The sequence below is a fragment of the Triturus cristatus genome, chromosome 12 (assembly GCF_964204655.1).
Source record: "Triturus cristatus chromosome 12, aTriCri1.1, whole genome shotgun sequence".
In the NCBI taxonomy this organism is placed as follows: Eukaryota; Metazoa; Chordata; class Amphibia; order Caudata; family Salamandridae; genus Triturus; species Triturus cristatus.
In genome coordinates this window covers 646,672,828-646,691,008 of record NC_140595.1, presented here as the reverse complement: position 1 = coordinate 646,691,008, position 18,181 = coordinate 646,672,828, and the positions used below count along the sequence as shown (strand labels likewise).

At 47.3% G+C, this 18,181-nt stretch overlaps 1 protein-coding gene across 2 annotated transcripts in view; it reads left to right on the top strand.

Annotated features, from left to right (window-relative positions):
* Nucleotides 1–18,181, top strand: part of ZDHHC7 (zDHHC palmitoyltransferase 7) — a 335,738-nt gene that overhangs the window by 77,598 nt on the left and 239,959 nt on the right. The window lies entirely within an intron of this gene.

Below are 18,181 nucleotides of genomic sequence, written 5' to 3'. Positions count from 1 at the left end.
CATTCCCAATAAAGTCTAAAATATATAGTGTCAAACAATGATAAAATATAATGTGACACTGAGCGGTCTGTTCTGCGCCTGACAGTGCATGTGGTTCTGATATTTGTCTGTATCTAATGCTCTCAGGCATTGATAACTATAAGCATGATTAACATTGGGAATGTGTGATTTTGTGGCTGCGGCATAACTCCATAATCACTGTTCCTCATTTGTCACCAAATCAAGCATCTACATTATTTTTAAAATTGTAGCTGTGTGGGATAAAAAGTTGTCAAATTTCACATTGCACAATGGGAAACATTTTCATATTGAATCGTATTTCAAACAGTGTGAAAATTATTTCTTTTTTGTCATGAAAATATTTGGTTTTGTTATTAGTGCAAATTAATGCTACCAGACACTGACCAAATTCCCCAATTATTTCAACAGGGATATCGAGGTGTAGAAAAATCCCAAATATTTTAGATCTCTTTGAACGGTCCGATACGTTACTCGCACAATGCTTCTAAGCAAAAAAATAGTGTATATATGGTATATATTGTCTTCTATATGATAGTTTCTTATTCGAAAGAGTTGGCTCTACAGACCCCTAAAAGGGACACAGAAAAAATCAAAAAGTGCCGAGTAGCTTTAAAACATTTTGTAATGCACTGGATTTCTCCTCTTTTGCAGCATGCAGCATTGTTTGAAACTGTGTTAGTGTGAAAGTTATAGGTTAGTGCAAACAAAAGGGTGTTTCTTTACTTTCTATGCTAAACAAAACCTTATTTTTTTATGATTAATACTTTCGTTTGGTTTTGCTGAATGTGTATCGTTTTCTTACGAAACCTTTGTGTTTTCCATAGTGTTGATATCCCTTCTGTACCAGTCTCATAAAAGGGCATTAACAAAATAATCCACAGACTATGGCACATAATTTGCCATTACTTTTTACATAATTTACTCTTGCCTCCCTGCATAGCTTTTTACTTCCTTTCCACATAATCCCTGTAATACCTATTTCCATGGATTCAATTGCTCAGGCAAGCTCTGCATTTAGCTTGTAAAGCAGTTTCCTCTAAATTAAAAAAAACAACAAAGGTGCCATAGGTGTCACACTTTGCTGATGGAGCTGTCCTTTGAAAGTACAGAGCCACCACTGGTCTACATTTTGCCCCATGTCCATATACGCCACAATGCTTTTGAACAAATTGCAGATTTTATTTTGTAGGTCTACCTTGATGAACACTCGCCTTTTATCTGCTGTTACCAATTAGTAACCAGCATTGGAAATGCAATAGGTCTCGCATTTGTTTGTTCGAGCAATTTGATTTGCTAATGGTATTGTATTTTAGCTGTGTTATTGAGTGTATGTACGTGATATGTTGTGGATGTATGTTGTTTATATTGTAATTGTTAGCTGTGTAGCAGTTTAACCCCTTCAGCGCTGCGCGGATTCCCCCGCGGTGCTGAAGGGTTCGAGCGCGGGCGGGGCCATGACGGAACGGTTCCGTCATGAGCACAGCTCAACCGATGCTCATGACGGAATCGTTCCGTCATGAGCATGGAAGGGGTTAAAGAATAGCGTTAGGAGGGGAAGAGCAGTGTTTAAGATTTGGGAAGGAGAGTGAGGAGGAGTAGAACAGCATGAGGGACAATGAAGTATAGTGAGGAGGAGAGTAGCATGAGGCAGAAGAAAGGGGAGTGAGGAGAGCAGTATGAGTGAGAAGGAAGAAAGTGAGGAGGAGATTAGCGTGAGCTAGAAGGAAGGAGAGTGTAGAGAGCAGTATGAGGCATAAGGAAGGAGAGAGGAGGAGAAGAGTAGCATGAGGGACATGAAAGGAGGGTGAGGAGGAGAAGAGTAGTGTGAGGTAGAAGGAAGGAAAGTGAATAGATCAGCCTTGGGCATAAGGAAGTAGATAGGTGTAGAAGAGCAGTGTGATGGAGATGGTAGGAGAATGAGAAGAGCAGTGTGATGCAGAAGGATGGAGAGTGAGGAGGAGAAGAGCAGTGTGTGGCAGAAGGATCGCGAGTGTGGAGGATAGTAGTATGCGGCATAAGGATGGAGAGTAAGGAGGAAAAGAGCATAGAGAGTTATAAAAAAGGAATGTGAGAAGATCAGCATAAGGCACAAGTATGCTGGTAGTGGGACTGTTGGTGGTAGTTTGTGATTGTGGTGGTGTTGGTGGTACTGCGTCTGGTGTTGACAATTTTGCTAATGGTGGTTGTTGAGTTGTTGTCAAGAACTATGAATTGTGTGACCCTCTGACAATGGCAATCAGAACTCCCACTATAAGCAATAAAAGGCTCAAGGCGCCCAGCACCTGCTGCACCACCCTTGGCATGAACATGACTTATCCGCACATTTTCTGCTGGTCTAGCTTACACTGCATAGATTACTGTGCCTCCTGGCCGTGTTCTTAGGTGCCGCCTGTGACCTCGTATTTTTTTTTTCACTCAACATCACTATTGTCCCCTGCAACTAAACATCCTTCAGCCTCCGACCTATCACGGCCCCCAGCTGTCCTCCCCTGGATACAAATGCAACTCCACTCAGTGACCTTTCTCTACTCACCAGGAATGGCACAATAAACTAACCAGGCCTTGAGTGTGACACTAAAAACACGTAATTATTGTTGTACACCTTCCAACTCCGGAACCCAGCTCAGGGAAATGGGTGGTTGACCATCGAAATATTGCTGCCTGTCATTCCAACCAAGCCTGCGGCAATGATATATACCTCGTATTGTGTCGAATAGGGTGGCGGGTGGGGTTCCGGGACCGGCAACAAAACCGCATTTCTGCTGGTAAGGCGTTACGGCCTTGCACGCCGGAGAACATTGGAATTGTCAGGACAGTGCACAGATGCACAAATGAGTCCCCTGATGTTCCCTTAAGGGTGGTGTCCACAACTGACAGCAAATATAAATGCGTCTTTTGTTCCTGGCTCATCCACTAAACGGGCACCACCCATTCAGAAATGAGCATTTACCATCCTACCTCGTGCCTTTTGATGCATAGCCAAAACTAGCTGCCCGTCGACATGGTCCGGCTTAATCCGGCCCCCAACCCTTTTTTTTTTTTCTTTAGCTTGGAGGTACAGGGTGGCCACTTCCCCACATCAACTGCGCAATGGATCCCTCAATATTAACCATTCGACAACAAATTGCTGCCAAGTGGCCAAAACCACATGTGGCCACTGTTCTATTACACGTGCATGGCCAAACCAGCAGCCGTCCGTCTGAGCCTGGGAGCTCTCTCTGCTGTGTGGGGGGGAGACGAAGGACCAACACCTATAGCTTGGGACAGTGCTGCCATGGCATTCGCATCTGGCGGCGAAACCAATACTTGGAGCCTTTACGGGCCAGCCCCAAGCGGGGCCTTTATGGGCTTGTCCATCTACTCTGGGCCCGCCCCGCACGCTACTGAAGAGAGCCCTGCTTATGCCTTCCCAGTCTGGCCAACTAGCTGCACGACTTCGAAAGACCAAACTACTTTGCTGACCCACTCTATCCCATCGTGCCAGGGCCCGCTTTTTCCGTGCATGCGCTGTACGCTTTAGGACAGTGGGATGCACGGCCTTTAGAGCTAGATTTGAGGCTGCAACTCTAGGGTTACACACACGCAAAACTTCCGCCGTTAATCGTATTTTGGGTGCCTTGTGCTACATACAGGAAGTCAGATATAAGCAGCAAAGTCTACAACTCTACAGGCAGGCCAAAGGTATTTCATTAAGTGTGCTTTCCTGTTCCTTGCACTGCCGGGTTAACCCGGGCCTCCGGCTCGTAGTACCCTCATGTATCTCGCCAAGAACTAGAACCCAGTGCTTAAGTTAAGGAATGGCCCAGTAGCTGGGGAGTTAAGATAGGTGTACGAGTCTGTTTGGACTGCGGGGGCATAATAAAATTATTTTAGTAACTGGCGAATCCAGTTTACTGCAATTGTAGGAGAAATGTATCTGAATAAACTCCCGTGCTTATAAGTATCAGTGACAAATTCTGAATTGCATGGCCCCATAGTTATCCGCATAACTCGTGTTGGACCTGCTGATAACGGATACAAAATGCCAGTGACGCATCACCTGGTTGAAAGAGTGCGCTCCTAGAAATCTTCCTGAGCACCGAGAATAACCTGCCTTTAATCAGCACTTATTGTCCTGGTGTTCCCCCCAGTTATCCAAGAGGGCCTGTCTTCTAACACATAGTTACAACAACCTGATATAGCATCGTCTGCCAAAAGATGTTTGGTGGCCTCTCTCCAAATGCTCCTATTTGCAATTAAAATAGAGCGCTCAACAGTGAGGACTGCGAGGCTGCTTTAGTAGCAAAGATTAAATCGAAAGCAGTAATATCTCCCGCTCTCATTTAGGTTTGACCTTTTAACTTTGTTGGTATTTTCGTAAACCATCAATTGCATGTAGCACTCCCACCATGACAAGAAGTATATAGTACCTACCTGAAAAAGACAACAGACCATGTGGCACCCCTAAGCATTAAACTGATACTAACATATGCATGGTTTCAAAGCCCATAGGGCCTGTGTTTTTTAAAAAAAAAATTCTTTAGAATGTATTTTTGGGCTACACACTAGCAACTGCAAAATGAATTAACACCCAATGGCAGCTCATAACTCCCAACAAAACCGCTTTTCACCTCATTGTAGTATCGAACCTGCGACTTCTACAGCCATGTATTCCAGGCACTGCCACTCAGCTGCCCCTCTCTTCTACCCTTGACTTCGCTGCTCCACCCCGCGAAACTTGCATGCAGCGCTCCTTCTCCTCGCCGTGACTCGGGGACCGACCAAAACTGACTAACCAGGAAAAGAGAATGTGAAGGCAGCTGGCCGCGCTGCGGTGCCCGGGCTCTCTCACACCAGTCTCGTTGTCTCTCGAACACCGGGCACCAGCACAAGTGGGGAAATGCTCGCTGTTTACCTTACGCTTTATCTCTGAGGAGCCTGGGGAGAGCTGTGCCGCGCCGAAACCAGTAAGCGCCCGTCCTACTACGATCGCATTCTCTAGAAATTCTCGACACTGTATGTTCTTTTAACTTCCCATCTGCCACAGTGCCCCCAAACAGAGCGCGGTGTCCCTGAAGTGGACGCCACGAAAATATTATTAAATAAAGTGAGCGCGGTGTCCCTAGCGGGCGCCGCGCTCTTTAAAGTAATAAAAAACAAGCAGGGACATATCATAATTAGGGCTCCCGGTTTTATGGTATTTACTTTTCTAACATTTTTGTCTGTATTTATCCATATATATTTTTTGGTAATTTTATCTGTATTTATCCACATTTATTTTGTCGCAAGAAAAAAAAAGGCTGAAACTAGTATTTTACCACATTTATTTCAATTGACATGCACACTTGCACTAGGTTGTTATAGCTGTATTTTAAATTGGATCCTATGCTAAATGCATTATTCACATTGGGAGCGTCCCTGCCTTCCTTTGAGAGTGCAGGCAAGTTTCTTCCTAGCCTGATGAGGCATGCCGCCCTCCCACCCTAGATCGTTCCACCCCTATCGCCCTACTGAGGGAAAGCATGCTCTCCTGTCTGGTGGCTGATCGGCGAGGGGAGGCACTCCCCATCATTACCCAGAGAAGTGAAACCTCTCTAGCACCGAAGGCCTATGGAGACAAGAGCAATTTGCAATAATTATGGCCCAGAAATCCCGGAATGGAACCTCCTTGCTATTATACCCGCTGGATTTTGTTGCCATGACATGTCCCACTCTTGCTCGCCCCTGTGAGGTATGGATATAAGATATGAGTGTTGGGCTCACCTCACTTGTAAATCGCCGGCGTTGCAAGGCATATCTGAGCTCACTCAATCCGTCTTGGGAGTCGCAATCTCAGGTTTCTTTGGTCCCTCGTAGGACCCATCCCTCCGTTTCATGGGACCGTCGCTTCACCTTCAACAATCCACTATATTTTAAAATAAATTGTGTTTTTAATGCGCTCCCCTTTGACCCCCTCCGTTCTGTGCGAGTTAATAGTTAGAGGCATGTCTGCCCCCTCCGTGCCCTGCCACATCAACCTCCTTCCCCCTCCCATACAACAACAAAAACAAAAGGTTGCTAGGGCTTCAGCCGATGTCCTGGGGTGTTTTCACACCTCTTGATGGACATCGGCTGCTTGCACTGCTCCAACAACTTACACCTCGCCTGACCTCCGCTGTGAGGGGTCCTGGAGGGTCTCTGTAGACGCGGCTCTCCTAGCTGCACTTTTTCACTCCACTTCAGAGTGGCAGTTTGAGGGCAGCAGTTTACGATTTCTTTCGGCATTCCCTGTGCTCCTCTGACTCAGATTTTATAGAAGAGCACAGAGGCGACAGGAGGATCTTTTTTGTAAGTATTTTCCCGTTTCTATATATAAATACAAACAAAAACCAAAAGTTTTTCCGTCTGTATTTATATGTAAAAATTTGTTTAAACGGAAAACCGGGAGCCTTAATCATAATCAGTCTCAACTGAATGGCTCTGACAAATCTGTGCCTGCAGCAGCCCGTGTTAGGAGAACCAGTGTGAGGAGAGGGAGAGGGGGTTGGAGAGAGCAGAGCAGGCTGAGCAACTCCATTGTCTGCTGTGAGCCGAGTGCGCTAATTAGAAACAGATGGCCCCTATAAAGATAAGAAATTGCTTCACGACAGCAGTGAAGTAGACGATCCAGTCCGGATAAAAGGGAGAAAGGGCAGTGGACAAAAAGCATACTTTTCAATGGGAAGCCAGCGTTTAGCATAAACGCTGATGCGACCCAATGAAAATGATGGGTGGGGCTTCAAGTCTCCTTCTGAAATCTGCTCTCTCACAGATTTTGCGCTGCAACGCCAGGTGAGGTGAGACCTAATCATGTACTCGGTGTGGTCGTTGGCTCTTTAGAGTCCTTGAATTGCAAAACACTGGGAACTATTTTATATCTTAGAAGTACACTTCAACAGTTAGATTAAGCTCTTTACCTCCTAGGTGTATTCTATATAGAAAGCAATGTTGTTAGGTCTCGCCTACGCAGCGCGCATGCGCTGCATAGGAGGAGATCTTCAGCCATCGGTTCCCTTTTTCTCCCAAAAACGTGCACGCGTTCTATTGCCTTCAATGGCAACGCGTGCACTCTGGCGATTCACTTGCGGGAGCGAGCGGCAGAGCCATATGGTATCAATTATCGTGCCTTGCCACTCGCTCCCGCAAAGGAATGGCTCAGGCCCCCTCCCCCTGCTGCCGCGCGTGCTTTTTAGGTCTCGGCTGCGAAGGCTGCGCTTGCGCAGTCTCGCTCCGAGATTTAATGACTTGGAGAAGAGGGGCTTGAACCCACCCCTCTTCTCCCCTGTTCTCCATTGGCTGGCCTCTTGAATGCTGGCCAGCCATTGGAGAAGAGGTCAGTCATTCAGATTAGGCCCCGTCCTTTTCGGATCAGGGGGCGTGTTTTTTGCAAGAAGTCTCAAGGAGGAGACAACAGCAAAACACGCCCCCGAATCCGAAAATGCCGCTGCCTTTCTCCGAGGCATTTCTGCTCTGCCTCGGAGAAAGGCAGTCGTGTGCTTGTCCGCTCCCCCTGCGTCCGGTGGCCAAATGTTACAGGTATGAAAGGGCTACGCGCGCCATCGTTGAAAGTAAGTAAGCACACGGAAGACAATGCGACACTACGAGTGCTTTTCATTATCGTGCGTCTGCACTACTCATGTTTTGAGGTGCTGCAGCCTCGTTCACTTATGGGTTCGAACAAGGCCAGGCAAAAGTGTGCTAATTTGTCTCACTTAGGAAGTGGCGGGGCTGAAGAGATCGATCTTTGTAGAAGACCAAAGCCCTGGCACATAGGCTGATCGTGGCTAGCCTTTAAGCAGGGCATTGATCAGCCTGCGTATTTTCATAAACGATTTAGAGAATGTATTAAGTGTTCGACTGCTTGTGTGGGCTTTACGTGTCTGTTAGGGGCTTGGGGGTACACGTCTTATTCACAGCTGTAAACTGCGGTGCTGCTACTCTCAACCTCTCCCCAAGTCCAGGTAAACTAAGGTTACTCTGGTGGCGTCTGGCTGCCCCGCTGGACTCCGCGGCAGCACTGACCTGTTGACATCTCGGCTTCAAATGGTGTTTGTTTCCAGAGGGGTTTCTTCTAATTGCACCAGAAGCAGAGGCAGTCGCCGCCATCAGCTAATGCAAACTACAGCCCTGCAGCCACAGCCCGAAGCCCATCACGCACTCCAGTCACAAGGGACCCGCTAATTTCCGGACTGCGTCTCCCCAACCCCTCCCCAACCCCTCCTTAGCCCTAGCCCCCCTCTCCACTCCCACATTACACATTTGGGAGAGGATATGGTCCGTCGGCTAGACTGCCGACTTTGGTGCTGGAAAACCGGGTTCGAGCCTATGGGTCGCGTCCACATCCTGTGATTCTGGGCAAATCACTTCATCTCCCCGTGCCTGAATGTGTACTGTAAATACGGTGCTCGTGTAAAGCGCTCCAATACCTTCGGGTCGAGTTCGCGCTATATAAATATGCAACAACAAAAAAAACGCTAGACTCTAACCAATAGGAGTGTCGGACTCTCGCAGACGCTGGTCTGCCTCACATAGAAGCCATAATCTCCCTCCCGATTGGCTGTCTGTGCCAACGAGAGCCAGGGGTAAACTCTAATCACGGAAAGAGCCCGTTCTCCACTGTGGCTCATCGCATTAACGCGAGCTTGTGGCAGTGCTGGGAGTTTCCCAGAATTAGTTTAATCGTAATCCCTGTTGACTGATTTTGAAGGGCTGTGTTTATGTGGTATACAAACCCCAGTGATCAAGTATAACCGCCGATTTTTTTATTAAATAAGTGTATCTTCTCTTGAGCGTCTCAAGGGAATGCTTCCGTTTCACACTAACCTGCGGTCCTGCAAGAGGGAGGGGAGCCAGGGCCCCGATAGTTATCTTGCAGGGTGAGAGCGGTGTGCGGCTCAAATCTGTCAGTGTTTGTGAAGGAGTATTTGGAAATAATTACTGCACGCCTCCAAGCGTTGACATACTTTGCCCAGTTGTTGCATCATCTCATTTCTTGTGTTGTTTGCCGCCTCTGTAGACGTTGAAATTAATATTCTCCAGATACAGCGATGATCCGTTCCAAATCAAGTGCTGAGTCACTCCATTGCGAGTGATTAGCAACGGTTATCATTTCAAAACCCTTATTAACCGGCCTTGACGAAGCCAATAGGCCCCTTCACATGAGCGCCTTTGGCAATGGATTTTAGCTGCTGTGCTCTAATGCACTTTTTTAATATTATAAAAACGAACGAACAGGAGTGGGTTGGGGGACAAGTCAACAGAGGCAGGGCTGGAGAGGAGGACGTGGATGGGATTAGGACATACAAAATGTGGAAGCACACGGACAACGGAAGGTAGACGCAAGAGCGAGGGAGGCAAATGGACAGTGGAAAGAGGTTGAGGTAGCAAGCGGAACGGAGATCCGACGGAAGGGGTAGGGGCAGCAGGTTGACTGCAGAAATTGGGCCAGAGGGGCTGAGGAAGCAAACTGACAACTGTGGGTGGGAGGAGCCGCGGAAGCAAGCTGACAGCGGATCGTGGGTGGGACTGAGGAAGCAGGCTGGCAAGGGAGGATAGTGTTTAAACAAAAAGTACAAAGTAGATCCTGAAAAATAAGCAGTGGAAGGACACAAGTTGTGCCCAGGGGAGAAACCAACAGAAGAGGAGGAAGAAAACGCCTACAAAAGCTTACAAATAAGAAGCTATCAAATTACAGTGACAATGAAGCCAACCAATGGCAAGCACTTGGTGTGCTCTAAGCCTAGTGTAAGCTAACGAGATGTCTCGTAGCAGAAAACTATGCGCTGTCTTAGGCAAGAACTAACAAGCATTTACAATGCAACGGTCTCGGCATTGTTAAAGTTAGAGGTATTGGCATTGCTCATGACATTATTTTTGTTTATGTTTTTGTTTTTAAAACATGTAGAGAAACGGCATTGTTGTTTACAATGTCAATAGCTTAGTCAGTGTGTGTGTAGGTGGCTCTGTGTGTGGGTGCAAATGCAATAGGTAAAACAAAAACATAAACAAAAATAATGTCATGAGCAATGCCAATAGCTCTAACTTTACCAATGCCGAGACCATTGCATTGTAAAGGCTTGTTTTACCTTCTTTTTCTTTTTTACTTTGAAACTGAGCGCGGCGCCGCTTCACGGACACCGCGCTCGGTTTATTGATATATTTTTTAACTTTAGCACTGAGCCCACTTCAAGGACACCACGCTCCGTGTTGAAGTTAACAAATATTTAAAGAAACCGAGCGCGGTGTCTGTGAAGCGGAACCACGCTTCGTTTTAAACTTAAGCATTTGCAATGCAATAGGACCAATTGCATTGCAAATGCTTGTTGTGGAAGAAGGAGATAAGCAGCTTCCTTAGCTCACACACACCTCAATAGCTGCATTTCCTGTCTTTTCCCACCTGACATCACACGCGCCTCCAGAAACCTCCTCAGTGGTAGTATGGTCGCCATTGCATGGCCCTGTCAGTGTCTCGCGTGGTGTATGTGGCTATATATTTGTGTTGTTGCAGGAAACACAGTGACATAAAGTGTGGTTTTCACCATAGTTATGCATGCGTAAAACAGACATATGCAGTAAGAATGTTACTTACTTATCTTGATACCTTGTTGTACTGTAAGAAGGAATCCGGTTCTTTCAGAGTGACAGGCTGCAGACAAAATGTGAGTGCTTGAAGACGCGGGTGCTATCAGTAGCGTCATTTAGCCTTTACTCGCTTTCGGCTGAGTTTCTAAAACGTTGCTGCCTAGTAGTAAAGTCCAAATTTAGCCTATTCATTCTAAACACAACCTCGCTATATGACGGGACCTTTCTGCAAGGTTTACGTTTCAAAATAACTGCACGATTTCAAGCCTGTCTACATTTAGGCTTATAACAGCAATAAAATATATAAATCGCCTAGTTGACAGTTGCCGTTTTACACCTTACAAGCCTGGACAAAATAAGTACATTTAATAAAAAAAACTTGCATTTTACATTTTTTGATCCAGTTTCTTCGTCCTAGTTACATGTGGTTCAATGCGCCTAGACAGCAGCCAATGCAGTCATTCACATAAAGGTATTTGCTCACCCATTTCGGCCATTTACATCAGTGTGGTAATGCCTTACTTTGTTTTTACTATACTCAATCAAGGCTGTCCCCTTCTCCTTTAATACCGAGTTTGACAGAGATGATAAGAATAAGGGGAAAATAGGTTATGCACAGCAAAACAGCTGAAAGAGATTTCCAAATATAAGCCTTGGTAAAGTAGTATTCTATCATCGATATGTTTTGTTAAGCAACTTTCATGCTACATTCCTTTTTGTTATATATTTCACACTACTCTGGAACAATTCCGATCAGTATATTTTACATCACTCTTGATCAGTTACGATTTCTGCACCCAAAAGAATGTTTGTTTTTTTTTCTTTTAAAATGTTGGCGACATACTTTTTTCTAAAGCGCAAGTGTAAAAACTGTATTATTTGCTTCGGACATTTACAGTTTTCCCTCAGAACAGATAAAAAATATGGGCTTTATGGCAATACGCGGTTATGTCGACTGCATGTTTTTAACAAGTATAATATAAGTGAGAGCAAAGAGGATTATGTGCTAATTAATTTTTTAATTTACATATCAACCGTTTGCTTGATTCGGAAGAACGAACTACTGCAGTTACTTCGTTGGGTGAATGGTGGATTGTTGTTGTAGGTTTAATTCTAGTTACAAGTACACAAATTATATCCTGAACAGGCGGTGTCCAAATATGGGTTAATCCCCACTTGAATCGCCTGCTAGATTTGAGGACCGGTGTGAGAATTTCCGAAATGCCTCATTAGTAAACACAGCTTAATATGCTTTCTGTCCTCCAAATTGTACTACACCTAAACAGAATTCAAACAAAAGGCAAGTGTTGCTGCATGCTGTTAGCTGGCTGTCGGGTAGATATACCAGGGGACTGCCCCCGGAGCTCTTGACTCTGGCTAGACTAAGCATGGATTTATAATACGCCCATGCAGACTTTTTAGTGGCATTCTTTAAAATAAGTAGCGCTATCTGTCAAAGTTTAGGACAGTTGCTGCAGCAGCTGCAGGATCCCCAGCACCCGTAGCTCCAGCCCTTGCTTTCCCTGGGTGGCCTGGTGTGCGTGCACGGGGCACTGTGGGAGGAGCAGATGGCTGCGGTGCGCCTGCTCGCCACATTTCTGCCCACTCTTGGCACAAACGCCCCCTATTTAAAACCTGTCTCTTTAGTCAGACACGATGTTATTTAAGAGAAGTTGTTGAATGGACGGCTGTAGCCTGCCACCCCCTGGGAAGCTGCTTAGCTTATGTCCAGAGTGCTGGTAGGACAGTGCCAGCGCCTACTACGAATGCACCTTTATGCAGGTATATGCAGCACTGTACCTTTCGGTGGCAGCCATATTTAAGCTGTAGATTTTCACTACGATAAGGAAAACATTGTATAAGGATATAATAATTTGCAAATACATCCGAATTACAAATGGTTTCAAAATGAAGCATCATGGTGAGTGCATAGTGAATATGAATCAGAAGGAGTGATTTTATCAGTTGTATATTAAATAAAAAATGTGTCATCTTTGTCAGGATATCACATTATTAGAGATCAGTGTGTGCACTTTCCAGTGTCGGGAAATCAAATGTTTGACATCCAGTCCTTCTTCCATGTCTAAGAATCCAATGCAGCCAGGCAGTGAAATCTCTACAGCCATGTTAGAGCCAGAGGCCACGCGCTCGACCCGGATCGCTCTTATTGGCCGCTGTTCTTCCACTTCCCCGGCCTTCAGTTGACGTCACGCTTCCCAGCGTGCGGTTTAAATGCCTCTTGAGTGCAGAGCTGCGGCTGTTCCACTGGGACTACGCTGGACATCTGCGTTGAAGTCGGAGTGCGTGGGAAACTCGCGGAGCACTATCTGCACCTGTCCCCCGACCCCGTCATGGTCTAGGACTGCAGGCCGCCCATGAAGAGACCGCCTGTCCCCTGCAGAACAAGAGTTGCCAGCCTCCAGCCATGAGCTGTTTGGATGTTATGTACCAGGTTTATGGTCCACCCCAGCCATACTTTGCAGCAGTCTATAGCCCTAGTGCCAATATCGGCAACACTCCCCATCCCTCCCACAGCAATATCTTAAAGAAATAATCAGACAAAACACATTCTTAGTGGAGAAAATTGCTGCAGGTTTATTTGCATAACAAATATGCCAACATGGTGGGTTATCTTACGGGCGATCCCAGGGCAGGCAGCCCCTCGCCGCCTGCCCACCTGATGAGCCAAAATTCACCGTGGCCCTAGCCAACCGGTGTTTGTTAGATTTGGGGGAGGGGATAGCCCCTCCCACCGGTGGACCACCAGTCCACCTCCTTACTCACGCCCCCCCCAGCTAAAAGGGCCGGAGCGTTGAGGCAACCCCCGGTTGCTCAGGTCCACAACCGCCCGTAGGACTAACAGGGCGCCGTCGCTCCTCCAGGTTCCAACGCGAGGACCTCCCTGGGAATATTTGGCTTTAGCACCCTTACTGCGCTCCTGCAGAGGGTACCCTTCTGTACCTTACAGCCTCTGGATCGCCCTGTAACTCCGCCACAGCACTGGGTGTGGCCACCGTCACCCCAGGGCCCCCTACCAAGGTAGGCATCTTTACCTATATCCTCCTGATTCACAGGCCTCTTCCCGGTACAGGTCCCTGTTCACTTTGGACAGGTGAACCCCTCATAATCAAAACGCCCTGTGTACTTGGCCTGCTAAAACCCCTGCCTGATGAAGCTAAACCACCTTTGTTCAGTGAATTTTACGCATGGCACTGTTAACTTTCCTGCACAAGGATTCCTGGCGTCCCCTGGCCGGGCTCCTCGCCATACTAAACAAGGGGTTATCACTGACCCCTAAAACTCATACGCTCCCCAATAGCTGCTCATCGTACGCATGGAGGGCTTCAAATATTACCGCAGTGCCTTCCTTCCCAGGAAAGTCAACTCATGCCTCCCCTAGTGTATGACCAAAAAGATGGGAGGGGAGAATATCCCCCCCCCCCCCCAGTAATTCCGAGGTGGAAAACCCATGCCTCCATTTATTGGATTCCGCCCATCACACCACACTCAGGACGCATGGACGGCCCTAGCCCAAACCTTGGATCCTGGCAAAATAAAGATATGCTCAGTTGCTAGCCCCTTTAATGAGCGCTGCACACAATATTATACAACTACTCGAGCTTGCACCTAGTTGCACAAAACACTGCACCCCGTCACCTCAGGTGGCTCACAGGGTGCCTTCGGACAACTTGTACCTAATACACTTAACCTCTCAATCCGGCCACTCCCCAGGGTGGCCACTGACAGCTGGACCTATAAAACCTTGGCATTCCCATCATCCCTTCACCACACAGTACGGGAGAGACGAGGGATGAGGCTACCTCTGATTCCCTCAAAATGTATTAAATCTCACAAGACAGAGGCCCAGACAAAGTAAACAGGTAAGGCACAAAAGGTTACTTACAATGGGAAAATCAATAGATTTATAATACTGCCCTCACACACTCGAAAGTGTCATGCTTCATCATAGGGCCGCATCAAACACCTAGGTGCAGACCAACACTGTAGGTGGAGCGCAACATTTTTTGAGATAGATGATGAAGGAAAGTGGTGAGGATACAGTACAAGGAGAAAACAAACAGAAAAAACCCACAGGTGTGAGTCTGAGAAAAGGAGACAATTAGTCGCCCACAAGACAGGGACCAAAATAAATGCAGAAAAAAATCTAAAACTGTCTAGGGGTTGACCCTTAAACTTTATTTGCGTCAACCTCTGGCAGGATTAAAATAAATACCATGGGGTATCCAGGGCAGGTAACGACCCTACAATCCCCCTGCTAAAACCAACATGTTTCTGCCAGTTCTTTCTGTGCCCATCCGGGTCACACTGGCATTCATCAGGGTGTTGGTCCCTCTGTTTTTGTCTATACCCCTGATCGGGTATTTATTACCTTTCTCACACGGGGTAATACCCCCTCGTCACTCTTTGTGGAAATTCCAAGAGGATAAACAAATAAGAGTTTACGAGCACTGCTCTAAACCCGGGACAGCGGGGGAGGGTGCTCTTATCGTCACACTTACTCCAAAGAGGCACTGTCTCCTTGCTCCCTTCACCCGTCCTCCGACGATTTCCCATCATCCCACCTGCATGGTGCGCTCTGCTGCCAAGCCCGCCCAGAACGCTGTGTCTGCTGCCCCTGCTAAACAAATGACTGCAAGAGCACCTGTCAGGACTCGCCTTGCCTGCCATAAAAATCATGCCCTTGTCTACTGCAAGCAGGACTATGGACTCGAGTCACATCAGGAGTCAAAAGCCACTACGCCGGAAGTGGACGTGCCCACCCAACCTACTGATGCTCAAACTGCTTGCTTAACGCTCACCTTGATCAAATAAATGTAAAGAGCCATTGGAGTCCCCTCACTGTTCTATCTAGCAGATACCCAAGCTGAAGGTATCGAGGCGCCTTACCTGAGCACCTGTCACGTTATCCCAAGACTTACGCCTGGCTCTGAGCAACTGGCTCCGGACTTATTTGACATATGCAGTGCCAGGTGTGACCGCCTCTCAATTAAAATTGACTTACACACAACAATAGGCCCTTCCTGTGAACAATTGCAACCCTGGGTTGCTGATTTGATGCATGGTTTTATCTAAGATTGTCTCTAAATGTTATTTCCTCCTGTTTAGCAGTTGTGTAAATTCTTAACAAACGGCAATGAATGAATCGCTCATCAAAGTCAGAGGACATATCAAACCGCTTAGGTCTACCTTGCAGAGAAGGATGGAGCCATGCCCATTATCGGTATTAGTAAATGAAGACATTATTCATTCATGTTCCCAAAGAGAGAAACACTGCCCCCAAGTGACCTTCCCACTTTATGGCACCCTGGCAGTACACATTGATTTAACTCCCAATCGTCAACCCCAAACTGATATACTGTTTTGCCCCACCCAGGGTACCCTGTCCGGTTACCGCCCAGGCAGACGCACCGCAAGGCCAACTGAAGGAAGAATAAAACAGCTCTGACCTAAAACTGATCGCGGCGACACATACATAGAGACGGCCAATGTTGAGCGAAACTGGGTTCAGCGTACGCCCACATTGCAAACAGCAAGGGGTGGATCACCCTGGCCTTCTTGCCTGCATACCCATCCACCCCCAACTATTGCCTCAGAGAAGTAAGGGCATGCCCACCAGCTCCACAGCATTTTGCAAAGTTCCTTTAACTTTCCATCCGGACTGAATGTAAATATGTTCCCCCCCCCCCCCCCCCCCCCCCCTGGTAACTTAGCGCAGAGTAATGTAGCCACCCAACTGAATGGCACTTGAATTGTCGACTTCTAAAGGATGAGTTGCTGAGTGTACCTACCAGGTTCTGAACCTGCTACCAGGATCCCCCTACAGGAACAGTTATGCTTGACTTATCTGTGCATATACCCTTCACTCGTGGGATGCGGCCTAAGTCGTACATAAACTGGGGAATGCAACGCAAACCAATAGTGAAGAAGGGTAACAGGCATACTTTCCTATTCGCAAGAATCAGCATTAGAAAGCACACCGCAGAAAAGCAGCTCCATTGCAATCAAGATGGTACCCCTGTCCCACCGTGCTGTATGCCTTGTGCACATTACTGACTGTTAGAGTTGGGCCCCAAGTAATAATGATTTCATTGAATTGACTGTGTATTCCACCACTTCAGTTAAATATGCCCCGTCGCACAGCCATGTAGGGGGTATGAGAAACCATTCCCGAAATGCTTACGAGGTTATGTAGTGCACTACCCCTGATCGGTCTTAGTGACTGAAAACAATATTCATTCATGTTACGCCAATGCGAGAAACACTGCCCCCAGGTGTCCTTCACACTTATGGCACCCTAGCAGTACAAAATAGTTTTGCACCCTTACTCCCACAAACTGATGGGCACCCAGTCCTGTTCCAGCCAAGGCGGACGCACCGCCTCGCAAACTGAAGACAGTGCAATACACAAGTTCACAGCGACCCCAACCCAAAAACGTCCAATGTTGCGCAAAATCAGAATCCGCATTCGCCAGCGCTACACCACACATGAGACGCGCCAACCGGATCGGCAATCCCAACACAAAGATGTCTCACATGTCACTGTTCGTTCTCCTCCCTTGTCCTCCCTTGGTCTGTGAAACACGACCAAGGCGAGGCAATCCTGGAGTCCCCCCCCCCCCCCCCCCTCTGCTGTCAAAAGCGATCCAAGAAAAACACCTGTGCCTGGCCACCGGATGGCATTGAATCAAGCCGCTCGCAAACCTGAGGGCAGCACCAACCGAGGGGACGTGCAGCACACAGTGGTCAATTTGTAAAACTACAAGTGCCAGGGCTCTCGTCAAGCGGACAAGGCAGCGTGCACCATCCATTGCCCCCCGCGAGCGCCGCCAATGACCACAACAACATAACTACTAACCATCGCACTCCTACAAGCGTGACAATTCATACCATACCAGACACCAAAGCCACAAAATTGGCTTGGGTGGCATGCACTAGTGGTTAGTCAATGTATATTAAACCAAGAAACAGCTGTTGTTGTGCTCCTGTCGAAACCTGGCAGACAGGGCCACAACGCGGCAGACCGTCACAGGCCCGGGGACCAAGGATTAAGTACTGGTGCCGAGCACCGGAAACCACCGGCCCAAACCAGGCACTGGATTCACACCCCCTCTGTTCCCGTCACCAAGCGCCTCACATTCATTTCTCTTAAAAGTGTATGGACCCAAAACAGGCCTGACGTATCCCCACTGGAAACAGAGCACACTGTGTAACAAAGACCCTCCGACATGAGTACAGGCCTAGATTCAGAAAGCAAACGTGCTAAGAGACGGTCTCCGCAAGGCAGTATGACATTCCAAGCCAGAGATACCCTCGAGACGTCTGACTTTTCGCCTCAGTGCACAACAGTCCATTAGCAAGGAAGAGGCTAGAAAGAGGCTGGACACAACACACTACTCTATAATCTTTTCCTTTTTAGAATCATCCCCAAGGCTGCCTAAGACCACTGTGGTCACCATTAGACAAGCATATCAAGGCAGTTCTGAGATTCGAACTAGAAGTTGTGTGTACTGGAGCCTCCTGACTGTGTACTGGAAGCAAACTGTGGCTAAAAGTTCAATAG